The sequence below is a fragment of the Pan paniscus genome, chromosome 8 (genome assembly GCF_029289425.2).
Source record: "Pan paniscus chromosome 8, NHGRI_mPanPan1-v2.0_pri, whole genome shotgun sequence".
In the NCBI taxonomy this organism is placed as follows: domain Eukaryota; kingdom Metazoa; phylum Chordata; class Mammalia; order Primates; family Hominidae; genus Pan; species Pan paniscus.
The window spans coordinates 64746638-64768148 of record NC_073257.2 but is presented as its reverse complement, the minus strand read 5'-3'; the positions used below and the strand labels follow the sequence as shown (position 1 = coordinate 64768148).

General features: G+C 37.8%; 1 long non-coding RNA gene across 1 annotated transcript; it reads left to right on the top strand.

Annotated features, from left to right (window-relative positions):
* Positions 1–848: 848 nt before the first annotated feature.
* Positions 849–20497, top strand: LOC130540534 (uncharacterized). The gene is made up of 4 exons (XR_008954525.1): positions 849–985; positions 8054–8118; positions 16636–16799; positions 19857–20497. It is a non-coding gene; the product is annotated as an uncharacterized LOC130540534 (long non-coding RNA).
* The last annotated feature ends 1014 nt before the right edge of the window (positions 20498–21511 follow it).

Here is a 21511-nt window from a genome sequence, read left to right as displayed (position 1 = left end):
AATCTGTAGAGATGGAGCTTTGCTGTGTTACTCAATCTGGTCTCAAATTCCTGGCCTCAAGTAGTCCTCCTGCTTCAGCCTCCCAAAGCACTAGGATTACAGGTGTGAGCCATTGTGCCTGGCCTTACTGTAGAACTTTATAATTCATTATCTTCTTTACCCAGGTTTACATAGTATTAGTGAAATAAAATACATTAAATTAAAGCCATTTTTAATTTTTTGGTATACCATGGAATTAGGCATATTTGAAATTACTTCTCATATGACATTGTAAACATAGCCAAATTATTATAATTTTCTTCCTGTAGCAATAAGTCTGAACATAAAATCTTCCCTTTTCTTATACAAAATGAAGCTTTAAAAAATCAAGAGCATTTAATTTTTTTCATATATAGGCCTTCTCAACTGCGATCTTGCCCCAGAGAAGAGAAAAAAACTACACAGAAACCTTAAGCATTAAGACACATTATTGTAACTAAGAAAGAGCATAATGTTAATAGTGGCTTTTTCTAAGGTGTAAAATAATGAATTTTTAAGATACTTTTCCTTATTTTTCATATTTTGTATATTAAATATATACCACTTCTATCATTTAAAATATCTATTATGTTTTTAAAATAAAGGTTTTCTTTCTGCTTTCTTTCAGGCCAGAGGTAAAAGAAACAGAGAAGAAACGACAATAATTCTAACAGAAATATTACAGCCTTTACAACTTGCATGCATACAGTTATACATTAAGAGACTGAAAAAGGCAGTTTCTTTTACTGCTAATTCTAGTAGTGATGAAACTCAGGCTCAAGTATTCAGGTGACTTGTTTGAGGTCACACAGTGCATAAATGGTTGCACCTGAGCTGAAATATGAGTTGTCCAACTCTTGTAAGTGCATGCTCCATCACATCATCCTGAGTGAGTAATGAGGATGCCATTGTACCCTTCAAGCAGCCCTGGAGAGTTTATCTCTGCATGCTGGAGCTAATAATAATAGTGAGTATTTATATAGTCCACACTAGGTACCACATTCTGCTTTAAGTGCTTTACAAATAATAACTCATTTCATCCATACAGCAAATTTATGGGGTCGATACCATTACTATCATCCTGTTTTACATATAAGGAAACTGAGGTTATATAACTAGGCCCTAGATCACTCAGCTAGTGGTAAGACTGGGATACAAGCAGACTGACTTCAGAGCCCATGCTTCACCATCACATTAAGTAGCCTGCTGATTTGTCTTTATTTGTTATGTTAACAGGAAAGGATTGCTTTCCTTTAGTGCAAGGTAAGCCACAAGGCAGATTATAGGAAATAGTCTACAAAAACTGAAGGGAACAGCATCATTTTCCCAAGGAATTTTTTTTCCTTTATACTTCTTTATCATTAGAGCCCAATTTGGACAAATTCTTTTCCACTCTGAGCCTCAGTCAATGTTTGGCTCATTTCATGAAGGAAACTGATGGTAGAGGCAAGAGTACACTGCTCAGCAGACCCTTTGTCCAAGGGTAATTTCATTGGCCTCCACCATTGTTTGCCTGTTAAACTGTGGCTTACAACATTTCAAGGAGCAAAGACAAAATGTTACACTTGTACTGTGGTGAAACTTTCCATTTCAAAGAAATAGATTCCAGCAGGCGTAAAGCTACCTGGAAGCAAAGGGTTTGTTATGGGGTTACTATAAAATAGAAAAACAAAAACTCAATCTGGAACATGACCCCTTTGTCATACACATGCATTGCATCTGGCCTGCTGTACAATGTGGACCACTGGCAGAGACTGTGTTCACACATGGAACACAGGAGAGAGCTACTCTAAGAAGAAAAAGTTAGGAAAACTAGATTCTTTTCTTTAATTCTTATTTAAATTGTGATAAAATATACATAACAACACTTACCATTTTAACCATTTTTTTTCTTTGTGAGATAGAGTCTCACTCTGTCGCCCAGGCTGGAGTATAGTAGCACGATCTCAACTGCTCTCCCTCTCAGGTTCGAGTGATTTTCCTGCCTCAGCCTCCCGAGTAGCTGGGACTAGAAGTGTGCACCACCACGCCTGGCTAATTTTTGTGTTTTTAGTATAGATGGGGTTTCACCATGTTGGCCAGGCTAGTCTCAAACTCCTGACCTCAGGTAATCCACCTGACTCAGCCTCCCAAAGTGCTGGGATTACAGGTGTGAGCCACCGCACCTGCCCATTTTAACCATTTTTAAGTGTACAGTTCAGCGGCATTAAGTACCTTCACATTGTTGTGCAACCATCACCACCATCTATCTCCAGAACTTTTTAACTTCCCAAATACAAACTCTATACCCCTTAAACAATAACCCCCCGTTCTTTCCTCCCCCAACCCCTGGCAACCACTATTCCACTTTCTGTCTCTGTGAATTTGACTGCTCTTGGTACCTCACATAAGTAGTATCACACAGTATTTTTCCTTTTGCAACTGGCTTATTTCACTCCACATAATGTCTTTAAGTTTATCCATGTGTAACATGTGTCATAGTTACCTTCCTTCGTAAGGCTGAATAATATTGCATGGTATGTATGTATATACTGCATTTTGTCCATTTATCAGTCAATGGGCACTTGGGTTGCTTCCATATTGTGAATAATGGTGCCATGAACATGATGTAAAAATATCTGTCCAAGTCCCTGCTTTCATTTCTTTTGCATGCATGCCTAGAAGTGAAATTGTTGGATCATATGATAATTCTATTTTAATTTTTTTGAGGAACTGCCATTGTGCTTTCCATAGTGGCTGCACCATTTTACAAGTAATAGATTTTAAAGCCAACTAATGAGTTCAGTTTCTCTACCCTCCTTCTACTCCCTCAAAAAGACCAAGTGCCTCAGAGGTGCTGGTAGTCGCTAACAATGTGATTGCCAATTATACTATCTGTCTGTTCAGCGCAACCTAATTTACACTACAGTCTATCTCCCCTTATCTCAGTAAGCCACAATTTCACAAATGCTGCAGAACTTGTAAAACCATGGAACCTGGACCACTGCCATTCCCTGCCAAAATTACACTATCAAAATTTCATGACCAAGCCACCCAAGTGCCACATTTGAGCTGTGTTAATTAGGAAAGAAGACTAGCCTCAAAGACCTTTCAAGCTACTCTACAGCACATTGATTATTATTGAACATCTAGCTTCTATTTTACTATTTCATAGTAGAGGTGAAAATATTTGCCTCAGAAAGCATGGTGTGCAGCTGTTTTACAACATCACAGTGAGAAATCTCTTGAATGCTTTAGTAGACGAACCCATGTCTTACTCACCCATGACTCTACTTCAGTGCCTTGCATGGTGCCTTGTACAGTGTATAAGTCAGTGATAAATTCAGACAGCGTGTCCCAAACTTGAACAATTCACCTTATCATTCTCGATGGCTTTTGCTGTGTCCGCATGTCAAGTGACTTTTTTTACTTAAGTTAACATATGTAGTAAGAAAAGTATTTATTATCAGTACAGATGAAGAATCAGTATTCCTTGCTATAAATAAAACAAATACACTCATAAGAAAACAAATTAATTTATGTCACACCTATAGTTATTTTCTATCCGCCAATAGAATTTCTGGACTGGCTTATTTGATATATAACTCTGAATCTATTGATCTCCTCAAAAAATAGTACATTAGTAAATATTTTGAGAAGATAATTAAAAATAAAGGCTGAAGCAGAATAAAGAATTTGGTGTTAAAATGTTAGCAGTGATCATTTTTGTGATATAATTATGGATTATTATATTTTATGGCCTTAAAGGAAATAGGTGATTGAAATAAATAGAATATGTGTGTAGATATATGTATTATATTTAGTTGATAGAGACAATGGCTAAAGAAAAAAAGGCAAATAGTGGCAAATCCTAATAGCCAGTTCCATCAAATTGGCACTAGAGATTAGTGGGGTAATGATTGTTGCAGCCAGATCATCCTCACATCTTGTGACAAAAAGTGCACCAGTGGAATGGTATGAAGAGAATGCAGACATCAGCAACTATTAGAGAAAAGGTAAATGTGTGAACAATGACAGCCTGCCCAGCATTGGCATCTTCAGAAAAGCTCCCCTACACATTTCATTAACGAAATGGACTAACGGATGATCCACTATGTGCAGAACAATATATGAGGGATAATTCGTGATACAAAGAATATAAATCACTGTTCCTGTCCCATGGTCTCTAATAATCTAGAAGAGATGGCCATGAAAACCAAAATTATATTACAAATCACAGTGCTGCAAAAGCTGAATGCATATATAGACATATGTAACATTCTGTAGGTATGGAGAAAAGGAAGTGAGAATAAGAGCAGAGAAGCAACTGGGAAAGATTTCTGCGATGAAATTTTGAAAGCAAATGGATATTGACAATCGGAGTCAAAGGTATGAAAAGAGTCTTTTTTTGTTTTCAAAGGATAAATATTCATTTCTCCAGGACCAAGAAGAGGAAGTATCATCTAGAACCTGGCACACTCCGTTTCTCTAGTTAGAACCGGGTAATGCTGGGGAAGTAGAGGGTTGAATGGATTGCCAAGGAAGGGAAAGTGAGTCAGTGGCAGTCACGGAGGCCTGGAGTCTCACATCATGCTAGCAAGTTAAAAGAGGGTACCAGTGCCAGCTGCTCACACTCCTCTGAGGCCTGGTCTGTCCCTAAGCTGTCTCACTTCCTGACATCCCTTTCCAGCTGGGTGGCTATTTCCTGGGCCGTTGCAGACATCCCCCTTCACACTCCTTTCACAGCTGTGGTTTGGCGCTCTCTGCAAGAGTCCCAGTGCCAAAAGTGCCCTCTGGGCTTGTGTTCTGAAAGCAAAGGCCTGCTCATTTCCACTACAGAATTTACCCACAGAGACAGACGGAGGCAGCTTTTTTTAGATGGCCAAAGCAAATTGGCCTGCATGAATGACATTGGAGTCGTGTGGTAATAATCAGATCTGGTGTCTGGGACACCCAGAGGCACCAGCATAGGCTGTAAGTAGCTGAGAACTTTTCCTGCTGCATTATAGAAGCTGTTGGAAGCTAAGAAATGGAAGCATTTGAAGGATGAATGAAAACTCCTCCTCATCCATGATGTTTGGCTGTGGCTGGAGGGAATAGTCAAGTTGAAGTTATACAACAAACAGTTGTTTTTATGCTGAGCCAAGGAAGTGACTATGATTCTCCATACCTAGGTAGTGCTGAAGCAGAGGTCTGCAAACTGTGACCTGAGAGCCAAACCCATCCCTCTTGCTGTTTTCCTATACCCTGTAAGTTCAGAATGGCTTCTACATTACTAAGAAGATGAAAAAAATCAAAAATATTTTATCACGTTAAAATTATATGAAATGCAAATTTCAGTACCCACAAATAAAGTTTTATTGGAATACTGCTATGCCTATTGACTTACATGTCATCTCTGGTTTCTAGCTTCAAATGCAGAGTTGAGTAGTTACAGCTGAGACCTCATAAGGCTTTACTTACAAACCTTTTCAATCCCTATGCTAAAGCAGTGGCCAGTGTGACCAAAGACAGGGGGAAGTGAAATAATAGTGGATGGGAAACTTTTTAAAATGAGGACATAGTTTTTTTTTTCCTGACCTTCATTTTTAAATGTTCAGCATTCTTGGTTGCAGAATACACCACCCTGAGAAAGAGGTATATCTGGAGCTTAGCATTAATGCTTAAAACAACACTTAGATTTCTTTTTTTAAAACTTTGATTCTCCCATCTCCCACTCTCTCCCTTCCCCGCCACCCCTACCCAACACAAGCATGGGAAAAAAACCATGGGCAGACCACTCATGTAGCTAAGAAGATCTCAGTGACGTGCTGGTGCTCACAGGGACTCATTGGCAGTGGAAGAAGTACAAGGGCAGTGAATTGCAGGCCCCCCACGATGGAACCCAAAGAAAAATTAACTGAAACAATTTTATGGAAATGTATTCAGTATGCACAGATGACAACATGCCAGCAAGTCATTTCAGTATAGCATTCTAATTATAGACACCACTCTCAAAGTTTACTCAAGCTATATAGTATGGTCCCTTTTATAGAGTGTGGTTTAAATTGGCCACTTAAAAACCAGAGAGGTCACTTTAGGTTAACTAGTACAATTTGGTAGCTCAAAGGAACACTGTACTTCACTCAACTTATAGGACTGAGACTTCATTTTTCCTTAGGTTCTGAGGATTCCTCCAAGCCAAACAGCTGGAATGAAAAGTTAAAAAATGAATATTGTGTTAATAAAAAAAAAAAAAAACAGAAGTTTTGTCACAAAGAAGTTATATAAGGAAACCCAGTTTCTGAAGGAAGCAAGCTGAAGTAGAGGTGTGTTGAACGGGAGTGTGGCAGTAATATGCACTTGGGTTATAGGTGGAGGAAAAAGGAAGAGGAGGCAAGAAATTTCTCAACATATCCTTTAAAGACATTCTGGTATGTTGAGTGTGACTACTCATGTTTAGGCACAAACTCAGCCAATCAAGGTAGAGAAAGGGCGTGACTCGGAGGGTAGTAACTACAAACTATTTAAAATACTCATATGATGACAAGTCTCCATCAACATGTCTGATTCTTCCGCTTGCTGAAGGTAATATGGTACCTTGAAAAAGGCATAAGCTATTAAAGTATATTAAGAGTTTTACTCGAGTAGATATGATCAAATAAAGTTATCATAAAAGCTACCATGAAGACAGGAGTCTGACCCATTGCTTGAATTAGACAGGCTTCTGGGTAACGATAAAGAGAAAGTGATTTGGCGGTGAGCTACAGAGAACTCAAACCCAAGGAATGAAGAATTGGGAAGGAAGCTAGAGGAGTGTTTCCAGAAAGGCCCAGGGCTTACATATTCCCTAGTTTATTATGAGAAATGTAATTTGTCGTATGTAAATTTCAAATAAGGAGCAAATATGCAAAGTCTCTTTTTTCTCTTTGTGAACTTTGCAAGCTCTCATAATGCCAGATGATAGAAACTTGATCTCAGGCAATTTCTAAACTCACCCATCAGACCTAGTATTTAGTACCTGGAGCTGTAGTACCTAGAGCTAGATTTCCATAGCACCAAAGTATTTTGAGGAGAGCACGGAGGATTGTATTATATTTCCAATAGAAAGGGCTATTCACATCTACCAGCTATCTTGTTGAACTTAGTGCTACTTTCATTGATAGCAGGATTTTCTGCTACTTCTCTTCCACACTGAGGCTACAGGTACTTTGCCGGGGCTGCCTCTAAAAGACCTCATCAACTCCTAGCTGCTCTTGAATGCAATGGAACCATTCTACTACTTCCACTCCAAGCCTAGATGCAGGGGACTCTGTGGGACAGCTCAAGCCCTTTGTCCTAGATGCAGGGGACTCTGTGGGACAGCTCAAGCCCTTTGTCCTAGATGCAGCACAGTCATTTCCAGGCTCACTTAGGAAAGAGGAAACAGTTTTCTTCTGCTTTCAGGTCTCCCAAACATGTCTGCTATTCCCTCCCATAGTTATTTAACTCTGAGACAGAGGCAAAGTACTGTAGCTCTTTGGAAGGTTCTGTTTCCCTCTGACTCTTTTCTTTACCAACTCACGTTGTTCTCTATAGAGAAATCAAGGGGACAGAGAACACGAGCTTCCACTTACTCCTCTGATTTTCTTCTTACTAATCTTTTGTCTTATGGTCATGGCTAGACTTTTGAATTCAAAAGTTAGAAATTTGATTATGTTGCAATCTACATTCTTGTGTGAATTTCTAAAGTCTAGCTGCTACCTCAATTAAAGGATGGCAGGATTTAAAATATTATCTCACTATTAATTTATTATCCCTGGGCAAACTTCACGATATCATAATCAAATATCCAATATTTTGTTTACTTACTTGATATTAAAGAGGAGAGTCTTTTAAACTTACAGATACAGTAAGAAGTGATTTCTTCAACCAAAATGTTTTAGTGCCACTCTTTTATAATTCTAATATATGTACAACTAAGTCCCTGAGCACCTTCTTGTAATCATTGTTAAAACTGCATCAACAGAATGGCTGATGTGGACCCTGTTAAAATCAGTGCACTTTCTTTGTTTTGAGCCCATTTTCTTTTCTTTAGGAATCTCAAGAGTCTTCAAACATCCATATTATGCTGATGTCTTTTAAGGTGATTCAACTCAGCATGTAAGTGAGAAACAATAACAATGAATATTTTTTACTGAAATGCTGTACTTTGCCTTGATCTAAAAATTAATTGAGCTTCTAAACTTGACAGCACATAATCTAGCTATTTGCCTTTCGCTGAAAAATGAACAAATAAAAATATGAAAAATGTAATTACTCCCCGCTTTGATTTTAAGTTGCTTTGTTCTGAGTCTCTTACTTGGCATTGAACCTGTTTCTGTTGGGAACCAGCAGGATAGAGAACTTTAAAGGGCAGGTCATAGGAACAAATTTGCCTCCATTATTAAATGTTTGAATATTCTTCAGAATCAACAAAGCACTACAGTTTGAAACGGCATGTCTTTAACAAGTTCAGGGATGAAAGTCTGAGTCCTAGCCTTCCATTTAAAGAAAAAAATGATACCTTTACACTTTCAAGGTAGGAATATGCTGAAAGAATATACAATTAAACACCCCTTGTTATAGATATAGCCTAGTCATATATCCTCAACTTGCTAAAGTATAGTTTTTCCAGATTTAAGTCTTCTATTTGAGTCAAAAGAAAATCAATCCAGCACTTCAGTTTTTTCCCACAGAGTGAAGGCCAAAACAGATGGGATTTCTTCATTATTACTATGTTAATAAAATTAAATAAAAGGTAATGAGAGATTATATATTTTCTTTCCAAGCCTTTAGTTTTGGTATCTGTTACCATATCTGTCTTTACAACCTGTCTACAAGGTAGAAAAGATAGGGTATTATCAACTACATTTCAAGATAATAACATCTTACCTATGTATAATATGTTATCAACTACATTTCAAGATAATAACATCTTACCTATGTATAATATGTCACAGTTTATAAAACATACCTTATCTTATTTTGATTCTGACCCACACAGTACCCCATGATATATGTGAGTCAATCAGGTATAATTTTCTTTAATTTACATGTGGAAAGACTGGAATTCAGCAAGGTACAATGTCTGTCTGTGTCCTGCACTTAGAAAATGGAAGAGATGACTTTGTCAGGCCCATGACTTTACTGAGACACAGACGACTGGGTGAGAATAAGTCTATATCTCATAAGAATACACTCCAATAGTCTTTATTTTTTCCCTTAGAGCTTTACTTTATTTTTCTGGGGTTACATTGTTTCAAGCCATTCTTTTGTCAAATATGCTGGGAAGTACCTCCTAGACTTGATGTACTTGGAACAGCCGCATTTGTCCCATTCTCCACAGAATTCTAGGGGGTTGTTGGATTTGAGGATTATTTTCTTCTACGGTTTTACATTTTGAAAGTCTTGCTTCAACTCTCAAAGGATGTTGTTAAACACAGGATAAATATTGAATTGTCTCTCTATCCTCACAGTCTTCATGGTGGCAAATAAAAGTTTCTGTGAAAGGGTTTGCTCCCTGAAGACGCACAAGTGGTGGTTAGAAAGTGTCCACAAATTAAAGGCAATGAAAGATCACTAACCACAAGTAATAGATGTTATTTTAAAAATGTAAAATACATAAAATAGCCTTTATATGCTTGTATATTCTGTAGCCACTGTAACCAGGTGGCTAATGTATAAGTATTTTCCCAATTTTGAGCACTTTTACACACACAAAGATGCTTTCATAAAAGCAATCTGTGTAGGATAAATATTAGCCATAGTTACATGATTTCTTTTAACTTCTAACAGTAGAACAGTGTTAATCTGTAAGAAAAAAACTTTTAATCCCTTAAAATATCTGAATCAGTAATCATTCTGAAAGACTTTTCTGATTTTAATAAAAGGAAAAAAAAGAGAAATTAAAAAAACCCAACACTGATTCAGCGTTAAAAATCATTTCATTATGTAGGAGACATGAATATATAACTTCCAATAATCCACAGTTATTCTCTCCATTTGAAAATCGTCAGATCTATAATGAGTACCCACTGGATATCTCATAATCATTTTAGGGGAGGTCAAGACTGATGCGACAGAAATCCTAGTCAGTGCCAGGGTAGGATTCTGAAGGCTGGGTATTCTCAAAATAGTTGAAGAAAGACAGAAACTAATATTTGCTTATTTTCTCCACTAAGAATGTTTGCCTACCTCCTTTCTACCTAATAAAAACCAAGTACATCTTTCGAGGCTCCTTTCAGGAACTGTTCTGCTGAAATCTGCTACTGTGTTCAGTTCTGTTGATACTGTATCTCATCTGTATTTTCTGATATCCATCTCTTTCTCAGTCTGCATTAACAATGTTCTAGCTTAAACCTTTATTATTCTTTGCAATAGCAATCCTAACTTTTAAGTTAGGATTTTAACTTTTAAGTAAGCAATAGCATCCTGACTTTTCCCTGCCTTCAGTCTGTCTCTCCACTAATTCCATCTGCAAACATATAGCTTAATCTTCCTAAAGAACCACTTCAAAATATGTCCATTTTCTGTTGAGAATTTTTTCACTGGCTGCCCTTTACCTACCAAATAAAGTAATAATCATTAACTCTTGCATTTCACAGTCTTCTATGGGCTGGAGCAACTTGCCTCTTCACGACCAACAATCTCTCATGCATGCTATGCTCCATAGCAATTTCTATATCGTTACAGACCTTGAGCTTTTACCAACCTTTCCAGTTCCTCACTTTCCTCCTCACATCCAGGTCTTATCTAATATTCAACGCCCCATTTGAAGGTCAGCCTTCTGGATACCTTTTCTGAAACCCAATTTCAATATATCTTCCCATGTTCTGATATCCGTCACTTTTTGCCACAGTGCTTTTGTGTGTGTGCAAGAGAATCACTATGTTTTGAAGGGTCAAATTTCCTGAGATTTAATTCCTGGCTATTTATGTGACCCTGAGCAAGGACTAATCCTTGCTGCCTCAATATTATGGGGAGGGGGAAGACTAATAGTACCAACTTCAAAGCTTGTTGTGCAGATTACAAATTAATATATGTAAATGTCCTTAGTAAGTGCCCAATAAGTATTAGCTATAATTATGTATATCTTCTCTCTCATAATACTAAGAAACTTTGGGATGGGACTTCAGGCTAGACATCACTGTGTCTCACCATGGTGTTGGAACACATGCCGGTGTTCAACACACATATGTTGGATAAACATATTTATTTATGAAGTCCCATTCTGCCCCTTTCAGTTTCTTAGACAATACCTGAATACCCGTAAAGGAATATAGTTCATTGATGATCAAGGCAGCCTTCCCTCTTACGATGTAGATAGGTGATTAATTGGACTTGAAGTGTATGAGAATCAACATTCCCCATAAAAATACTTCCCCATTCTTGACGAACATGGAACAGGTAATCTGTATCCATTCTGTTCCTCCAAAAGGTTGAAACATTTGTTGTAAGGAGACACAGGAGCAGAGACATGGACAGCAGGTCCAGAGAAATTTACATTTTCAAGGGTCATTTCCCTGCATTTTCCTACACTCGTGTTTACCGTTCTCTTAAAAATACTCTGAGGCCAGGTGCCGTGGCTCACGCCTGTAACCCCAGCACTTTGGGAGGCCAAGGCGGGTGGATCACCTGAAGTCAGAAGTTCAAGACTAGCCTGGCCAACATGATGAAACCCCGTCTCTATTAAAAATACAAAAACTAGCCAGGCGTGGTGGCATATGCCTATAATCCCAACTACTTGGGAGGCTGGGGCAGGAGAATTGCTTGAACCCGGGTGGCGGCGGTTACAGTGAACCGAGATTGTGCCACTGCACTCCAGCCTGGGGGACAGAGCAAGATGCTGTCTCAAAAAAACAAAACAAAAGAAAACAAAAAAAACCTGAGTAATATTCATTCCTGAATAGGAGCAATTAGCAACTAATAAGCTGTATGTGCCTTACTAGGACCCTCAACACATTAAGGAAACTCTGTCCACAATTTGACTATGGGCTTTTAGGAAATAGGATGCTGACTCTGAATTGTGCATTGAAATTCATTAAAAGGATTGGCTGCAGAATCAGAAAGTCAACATTCAGAAATATATGGTATTTATTTAGGGGATTCTTAGACTCTGATGCATAACATTAATCCAAGCACAGACAGAATGAAAAGTACCATTTCTCCAAATGGCATTAATGTCTAAATACCAGCTTTATAAATACTGAATTACTCACAAACCTGGAATATGTGTATTTTTTCAAGAGTACCTATGTTTAGCATCTAAAGTTTCAGAAGAAAAGACATTTATAATGGATACATTTTTGTAACATCTGTGATTCCATGTATGTGTATGTTAAGTTAGAAGGACTTCAATTTTTACTAATACTAAAATTTTTCTTTTGCATTGATAATTTGTGTGTTCCCATGCAAAAAAGAAGAGTTTCCTTAGCCTGACCTTCAGCCTCTATCATTAACAATTGTAGATATCAAAGCAGAAAAAAGAGCTACCATTTACTGAATGTTATCTGTATTGCAGTACTCAAAATAAGCCCACAAGGCAGGCATTATTATTTCTGTATAAGAGGTGAGGAATAGGAGGCTCAGTGTAGCTCAGTGGTTTGTCAAAAGTCATAGCTAGCAGGAGGGCCAAGACTCAAATTCACATCTTTCTAATCACAAAGAGGCTTCATCTATGGCTAGTTCATAATAAATTCAGATTTACAAAGTTTTATAAGTTTTGCTTATAATGAATGCTGTACTTATAAAAATGTACAGTTTTGTTACTTTCTAAGCACATTGGTCTAACTTTTGGTTCCCTAGCCAGGTGCTCAAGACTGTGCCCTGCCTGCAGCCAACTACTAAACATGGGCAATTTATTAAAAGTGTCTTCCTGCAATAGCTTCCTGGGGACTCAGGTATAAATCTACCCAATCTACCAATTAGCCTATACATGTTTCTACCACGTGCTAATAAATCTACCCAATTAGCCTATACATGTGTTTCTTGATGCTGGGCCCCTTTCTCTTTCCATACTTTCTTCAATAGTATTGTGTTTTTAGAATGGTCCAGGGATGGGTACCCCAATCTTAGTCAAGGTAGCAAAAAAAGACATTTACAGGGAGGGTTTCCTACACTTGCTTAACACTCCTAATGAAGAGGTGCCTTTTCTTCATTTCTTTAAAGATCATTCTCATGAGTCAAAAATATCATGAAAAATAGTTTAAATGCTCTGAGGAGAAAAGCAGTGAGAGTTGAGGACATGTAATCCAGGTTATAAAAGAAATGGTTGTGCACCGATGTTCATGGCCGCATTATTCACAATCGCCAGGAGGCGGAAGCAACCTACATGTCTGTCAAGAGATGAATGGATAAACAATATATGATGTATATTTAATACATGCAACGGAATATTATTCAGCCTTAAAAAAGAAAGAAATTCTGACCTGTGATACAATATGGATAAACCTTGTGGACATTACATTCATGAAATAAGTCAGTCACAAAAAGATAAATACTGTTTGATTCCACTTATATTAGATAACTAGAGCCATCAAATTCATAGAAACAGAAAACAGAATGGTGGTTGCCAGAGACTAGTGGGAAGAAAAAGTGAGGAGTCATTGCTTAATGTGTATAGAGTTTCAGTTTTCAAAATTAAGTTTCTGGTGATTGGCTTTACAACAACGTGAATATACTTACCATTATTGAATTCTACACTTAAAAATTATTAAGATGGCACATTTTATGCTGTGTGCATTTAACAACAATACAGAAAAATTAATGGTAAATGTTTGAGAAATGTGGTTATGGGAAATTTGTAAGTTTTGAGTGTGTGAGGAATGAAGACATTTGGAGAATGTAGAACGACAGAAAAGAATGGTACCAACTACTAATTCCCAAGCCCAAAATGATTTCCCACCTTACCTGGTACCTATTATTAATTCTCTGGTTTGAGGTACAAGCAAGAAAAGATACCTATCTAAACATTTAGGATTGCACACCATTCATTGACATTAATTACTTGGGTAATTTTCATAATCCTTTACACTATTTAAAAAAATTTTAAAGTTCAGTCCGACAGATAGCTTTCTCTCAATTGAATTTAAATTAAATAAGTCAAATGGCTGTCTTTTAATTAACACTAAATTACATCCTATTAATCAAGTATATTCTGCTATTGGAATGTTGTTGCCTTTATTAAGTATTTTATTGAAAAAACATTTCAATAATATAATTAAGTTTCTTTCATATTTTATGAGATAAATACTTGCTAGCCTATTGTGTACACAACAGAGATACAGAATGGCATATTGGAATAGAAATGCAACCAGACGTTCAGGCTTGGCTTTGAGTCATAGATCTCCTTCTGGGTAACCCTGAAAAGCAAGCTAAAATTTCCAGGTCTCAGTTTATCTTTCAGCAATGTGAAAGAATTAGCCTAGGCTGGGTGCAGTGGCTCACACTTGTAATCCCAGCACTTTGGGAGGCTGAGGCAGAAGGATCACTTGAGGCCAGGAGTTCAAGAACAGCCTGAGCAACATAGGGAGACCCTGTCTCTACAAGTTTTCTTTTTTAATTAGCCAGGCATGGTGGTGTGCACCTGCAGTCCCAGCTACTTGGGAGGCTGGGATGGGAGAATTGCTTGAGCCTGGGAAGTCAAGGTTACAGTGAGCTGTGATCATACCACGGCACTCCAGCCTGAGTGACAGAGACCTTGTGTTAAAAAAAATAGTCTAAAGCAGGGTCAGCAAACTTTTTCTATGAGGACAAAATAGCAAATATTTTAGTCCTTTTAGGCTTTGTGGGAAGAAGCAAAATGAAAGATAATGAGAAAAAACAAATTACCATTTTCTAAATACAAAATTCAAAATACAATAATTACTATTTTTTGTAATTCATGTTTACTAATGAGGGGAATAAAATTTCCTCTCAATAAATGCCTTGCTTCCAGAATGTTCCTTCTCAGCCTCTTTGGCTGGACTCCTCTGTTCAATTTCTAGATGCTGGTATGTTCCAGAACCCTCATTTCTCTTCCATCTTGATTTTCTTCTTGCATTAGCTTATCTAGTTCCACAGTTTTAAAAACCATTTACACATTATGACTTTCAAATTTGTATCACTATAGTTGACCTCTCTACTGTAGGGTATGTTTATATAACCGATTGCCTTTTTCTCATTTATTCCATGTCTAAGAGGTACCTCAAATGAAATAATTCCTAAAATTGTTTCCTACCCTTATCTCTCTCTCAGTAAATGATACCTTCACCTACCAGGTAATTCAAGCTGAAAATCTAGGAATCATCTTAGATCATTGCCTAAACTCTCTCCAACAAGAACCAGTTTATTAGCATTCATTTGAGTATTCTTTGTATAAGGAGAAAAAGCAATCAGAGTTGAGAAGCTGTATAGCTGTGTTCAACATAGAAATAACCAGATATATTCTGGCTGTAAAGTAATTATAAATGTTATTAAGTCAGCCCCCTAAACAAATTTTGGACACATCCACTTCTCCTCATCTCTACTAATATCACTTAGTCCCAGCTACCATTACCTCTTACTTGGACTACTGCTGTTGCTTCCTAAATGGTGTTTCTATTTACGTTTTCAACTCCAACCCCTGCTGCACCCAATCCATTCTCTACAGAGTGGTCAGAATGATCATCTCAAAGCACAGTCAGACTTTGTCACCTCCTGCTTTTAAGTTTTTGCACAGATTCCCACTTTTTAATTTGACATATATTAGTATCTGATTAGTATGTTCCTAGCACTATTCTCATTGCTGGGGAGATGGCAGTGAATAGACAGACAAAAATCCCTGCCAAATGTAACTTACACTCTAATGAAGGGAAATAGATAATAAACCAAAAAAAAGTGAATCAGATAGCATGTTAAATAGTGATAAATGCTTTGGAGAAAAATAAAGCAGGGAGCTAGGCAAGGAGATGGGGTTTGGAGGCATTACAACTTTCAATAGAGTTGTCAGCAAAGGCCTTATTGTGAAGATGCCTTTTCAGTAAAGACCTGAAGAAGGTGAGTCAGAAAGGAGGTGGAGTTTGAGGGTAATAGCATTCCATGGAGCAGAAAAAGCAAGTGCAGGAACAGCAAGAAGCAGAGTGAGAGAGGTGGGGAGAATTCAAGATGATGTTAGAGAGATGACAGAGTCTAGGTTAGGGAGGGCCTGAGTCCTTGTAGACTCTGAGTACAGTGCTGAGCAGGGAAGAGACAGGCTCTGGCTTAGGGTTTAGAAGGAACACAGGCTACTGCGATGAGGATTGTCTGAAGGGGAACAAAGGCCAAGGTGGGGAGACCACTTAGAACTCTACTGCTCTACTTTAGGTGAAATGTTAGAACTGGGTGAGCCAAAAACATGCTCAGCATCTGTGAGGAGGGGGCACAGAGGGAGCAAGGATGGATCCAGGGTTTTTAGTCTGATCAACTGAAAGTCTGGAACAGCCGTTACTTAAAATAAGGAAGTCTAAGGGAAGAAGAGATTTAGGGGAGAATATCAAGAAACTTGATTTTAGGATGGGTGCATTCGAGATGAAGATTGCACATCCAAGCCAAGATGCCAAGTAAGCAGTTGGATGTTTAAATGTGGATTTGAAAGGAGAGGTAGAGGCTGGAAATATAATTTTGGTAGTCATTCTGTTACAGATGTTGTTTGAAGCCGTGAGACTGAGTGAGATCATGGAGGAAGTGAATGTAAATAGAAAAGGGAAGAAGTCTGAAGACGGAGCCCTGAGACACTCCATTGTAAACTGGAAGATGAGGAAGAGCCAGCAAAGGAGGCTGAGAAGGGGCAGCCAGTGAAGATGGAGGTAACCAGGAGAGTGTGGTGTCTGAAAGCCAAGCAGCAAAGGGTTTCCATGAGGAAGGAGAAATTAACAAGGTCAAATGCTGCATATGGGTTAAGCAAAACTAGAATACCTTCTAAATAGAGTATGTTCTAAAATTATTACCAGTACTTGAAATCACCTACAAATTGATCTCCTTTATGTCTATGCCTTCATCTCCTAATATCCCCTCCCTTCCTCAGTATAGCCTCTCCCCCATTTTCCTCTCCAGCTTTCATCTGCTACCTCACTCTCTCCCTCGTTCACTATCCCTTCTCTAGACCAGCCCTTTGTTTTTCCAGCATGTCAATATATTGTCCAGCCCTTTGTTTTTCCAGCATGTCAATATATTGTCCTATCTGTTCTTCCCGCTGCCTAAATGTTCCTTTTACTTCATGATTACTTCCTATCATTACAGTTTTTTTTCATGACCACTCAGTCTACAGTACCAATTTTATTAATGTTACTTCCACCTCCTTCCATTCACTCTTTATCCCACCACTTTGTTCTTTCCCTTTATGTAATTTTCAGCATCACAACATTTTCAGTTCATTGTTTTCCATCCCACATAAAAACAAGGATCTAGACTGTCTTGTTCTCTGCACTGTGTCGGGCTAGAACAAGGAGTGCTATAGCATTCATTCAATGAATATTTACTGAATAAGCTAATTAATCTATATTTCAAAATTTTAACAAAATTGTATGTAAAGCATACCCAAACACTGGTAAATCATTCCAAATTGAGATGTACAGAGGAAGAAATCTGAGAGGAATTTTTATTTGATGATGCAGGAAAGTATTTCTTTCAAGTGTTTTTCAATTTACATGTTAATTGAAAAACATTTCCCAATCCATTTGAGCATTTGGCAATCCCTCTGAGACACAGTTCATCTACCTTATTTCCACAGCCCCTCAAATACAACCTTGCATTTGCCTAAAATGGTGCTGTATTATGACTTCATGTTACCTTTCATAGTTCCAGGAATCTGTAAAAGTAATAGTATCATCTTTATTCAGGTCTAGTTTATAGTGGACACACCTTGACTGTTTATTGAAAAGATGTTTAAATAAATGAATATTGAAACATTTAATGAAGAGTAGCTGCTGAGGAACAGAAAACCAAACACCGCATGTTCTCACTTACAAGTGGGAACTTAACGATGAGAACACATGGACACATCGGGGGCAACAACACACACTGGGGCCTGTGGCGGGTGGGAGGGAAAAACAGCCAATGGGTGCCGGGCTTAATACCTGGTGATGGGTTGATCTGTGCAGCAAACTACCATGGCACACGTTTCCCTATGTAACAAACTTGCACATCCTGCACAGGTACCCTGGAACTTAAAAGAAAAGTTGGTCAAAAGAAAAAAAAAGTAGCTACTGAATAGTCAAGTAAAATTTTCTTATTCATTCATTTCCTACCGTCCTTCTCAAGAGAGTTGTCTTCTAAGAGGTCCAAATGAACACAACTTATCACTGGAAGCTCTTTTTAAAAAATCGCTCTAATGAAATTCAGGGGATGAGTAGAAATGGGGTAGGGGCAGGCTTTGTGTTTGATAATTTGGTGTGCTCTTTCATCTTCCCTCTGCAGTCTTACGCTCATTGTTTGTTGCTGCTAAAGCAGTAAATGTTGTTTGTCTTCATTGCAAAACCAAGGATAGAAAACTTTGAAGTGTTTTCTGTTGCTTAATGTCACCTACTGTTCCTGTCAGCAAACTGAGATAAACCTGATGGACTGAGGTGTCTGGTCTAATTCCTTTATTGACACATAGTCCTGTCTTCAAACACCAGTGTAAATGAATAAGTACTGAGATAGTAATGTGTCAGTAATAGGCTGCCAGATAAATGCCATTGTTTACGTACTGATCCCTGCTTCCTAAGGCCCAAACAGCTCAAAAATCTTACAAATTAGCACCTCACTGAGATCAAAGAATTGTCTTTTCTTTCTGCAATTACCTACTTGGAGAGCGGTGCAAGCAGATGAGACGAGTTTAAGCTGTCTCTCTCTAGCCCAAATCTTTCTTTTAAAGAGAACAAATGGTGGAATTATACACTGTTTCAGGAAAAGGCAGTTAAGAATAAGAGATTTTACCTTATTTTGCCATGTAAGAACAAGGGGATTTTGTATTTTAATTTTTATGTTAATCCACCAATCTATCCCCATTATAATTATTTTACTGAAAATTCAGTGGAAAGAGCCATGTTCATCCTTAACAACCATCTTTTGGGATCAGATTTAGCTGCAAATTACAAAAATAAAAACAGCTTTGAATTCAGTGACACCATAGTACTCACACTTCAAACAGAAAGTATGAGAAAAATAAACGCTTTCTGAAGGAGTAAAAATTTAGACAACACATCTTCTAATTTCATTTTTGGCATATCTTAAACAGAAAAGTGCATCATTAGTCTCTCTTAATTTAAAAAAAAAAGGCATAATTTTATGACTTTCCTTGCTTACCAAGTTCTTTGCCCTGAAGCACATTCCAGTTCCATTAGCCTGTGTCCAAAATGGCATTGTTTTATTTGAAGATATTGAGAAATGAGAGGATAGAAGGATGTAACTTGAGTTTATACTATTTAGTAATTGTCTTTCATATTAGTCATACAATCTACAAACAAGAAACCTAGTGTTCAAAACTTATTATGGCTTAGGGTAATGTTGGCTTCTTTATAAGAAAGACAAAATCCTTTCTTGGTGGCAGGCTTTATCTTTTATGCAAATGAATAAAATCTGCTTTCAAATTCTAGTGTTAGACTTTGTGTTAGTCAAAGCCTTGACTCCTATGGATAAGTGAGTGGTTTAAAGAAATAAAAATTGACCTGAAAAGTAATTATCTGCAATAACTTGGAATCCGTTTTCCCTGTATGTGTTTTACTTCACTTATTCACATCCATGTTTTTTAAAGACAGCATTAAATGCCTTATGCCAAAGAGTTCACGTAAATAAATGTGAACTTAAGGCAAATTTTAATATAATTTGTCTCATTTTTCTAAAACTGTTTCTTGCATTAAACATTCTTGTATCTTTGGAATCAGCCAGGGCTAGAGTAAGAGCCCCTTCTGGGATGCTGTGACCCCCAAGTTTGAAGACTACTGCTAACCCCAATCTACGAAGACTAGCTATAGAACTTCCTACACTGAGACAACTCCAGTGGAACTCTGTTAATTATCCTAAAATAAGGAGGCTTCTTCAGTAGCCCTTGAAATATGTTCAAATACGTGATTACATTTATGTCCTTAATATCGCTATTAGTTTCTGATGTTAATGTAAAAGTTGGGGAAAAAGTGGAAAAGTTAAAGCAGTGCAGGTTAATTCAATGCCAGAGTAACTTCTCAGAGGGTGTATATTCAGTGTGAACAATTTTCAACAGAGAAATGTCAACTTCTGGCCACAACGGCAACCAGTAAAATAACTATTTTTACTGTCTTATCTATTAATGAAGAGGAGATTGCATAATATAGATGAAGGAGCATAGTATTTGCAGGTGGAACACCTAGCAGGGCTTGAGTCTCAACTCTGCTGCTTTTACTCTGATTGACCGAGACAAGTCATTTAAACTAATAGAGCTTCAATTTTCTCATGTCTAATGTAACATAACAATTCACAGCCTTTTACTTTGTAGTTATCGTGAAGATCTAATCGCAGTGAAATATATTTATATATCTGTCTGCGGATAGAACTTTTGTCATAGAGGCTAGTCCATTTTATGTCAACGGGGCTTAAATAAGATCTGTGCCAGCAACTGAATTACACTAATGAGTGAGTAATTACAAAAGAAGCCTGCTTTATCAATCTATATAAAGAAGAAAGTTACTGAGTATGGAGGGGAGATTCTCCTTTCATATTGGCACTCATTCTTACTTTCCCTGAAATAGAGATTATAGTAGTCTACCAGCAATTTTCAAACTTCAATTCTGGCCTGGAAATTGGACAGAAGGGGTCCAAGGACAATGAACCGAAAGTGCCAGTGAATGTCTCAGTGCAGACTGTGGAGTCATAGTGGTTAATTTGCAAAATTAACTCCCTATTCAGACTTCAGGCAGTTACATGTCAACCAACATCAACTTCGACCCTCAATCTTCAGCCTCAACCTAGTAATAATATCTCTGAGGTGAATAAGCTATGAAGTGGACATTTCCACCTTCCTTTATTTTATTTTATTTATTTTTTTGAGATGGAGTCTTGCTGTGTTCCCCAGGCTGGAGTGCAGTGGCACAATCTGGGCTCACTGCAACCTCTGCCTCCTGGGTACAAGCGATTCTCCTGCCTCAGCCTCCCGAGTAGCTGGGACTAGAGGTGTGTGCCACCACGCCTGGCTAATTTTTTGTATTTTTAGTAGAGACAGTGTTTCACAGTGTTAGCCAGGCTTGTCTCTATCTCCTGACCTCTTGATCTGCCCGCCTCGGCCTCCCAAAGTGCTGGGATTACAGGCATGAGCCACCACACCTGGCCCCACCTTGCTTTTTTTATTAAGACTGCAAATAATAAGTTACTGTGCTTTCTTATTATATCCCCTTTTGGTCTCTGTTAACAAAAAATACAGTTGTATGTAAATTTTAGTATATGACAATGTTCATCTCACAATACGTACAGTGATAATAGTGGAAGAGGAAGGAAGGTAAAACTTTTGCTGTGATTCCATAAATGAACAACGTGGGACACCCTTGTATGAGTCCAGTGCTTACACAAG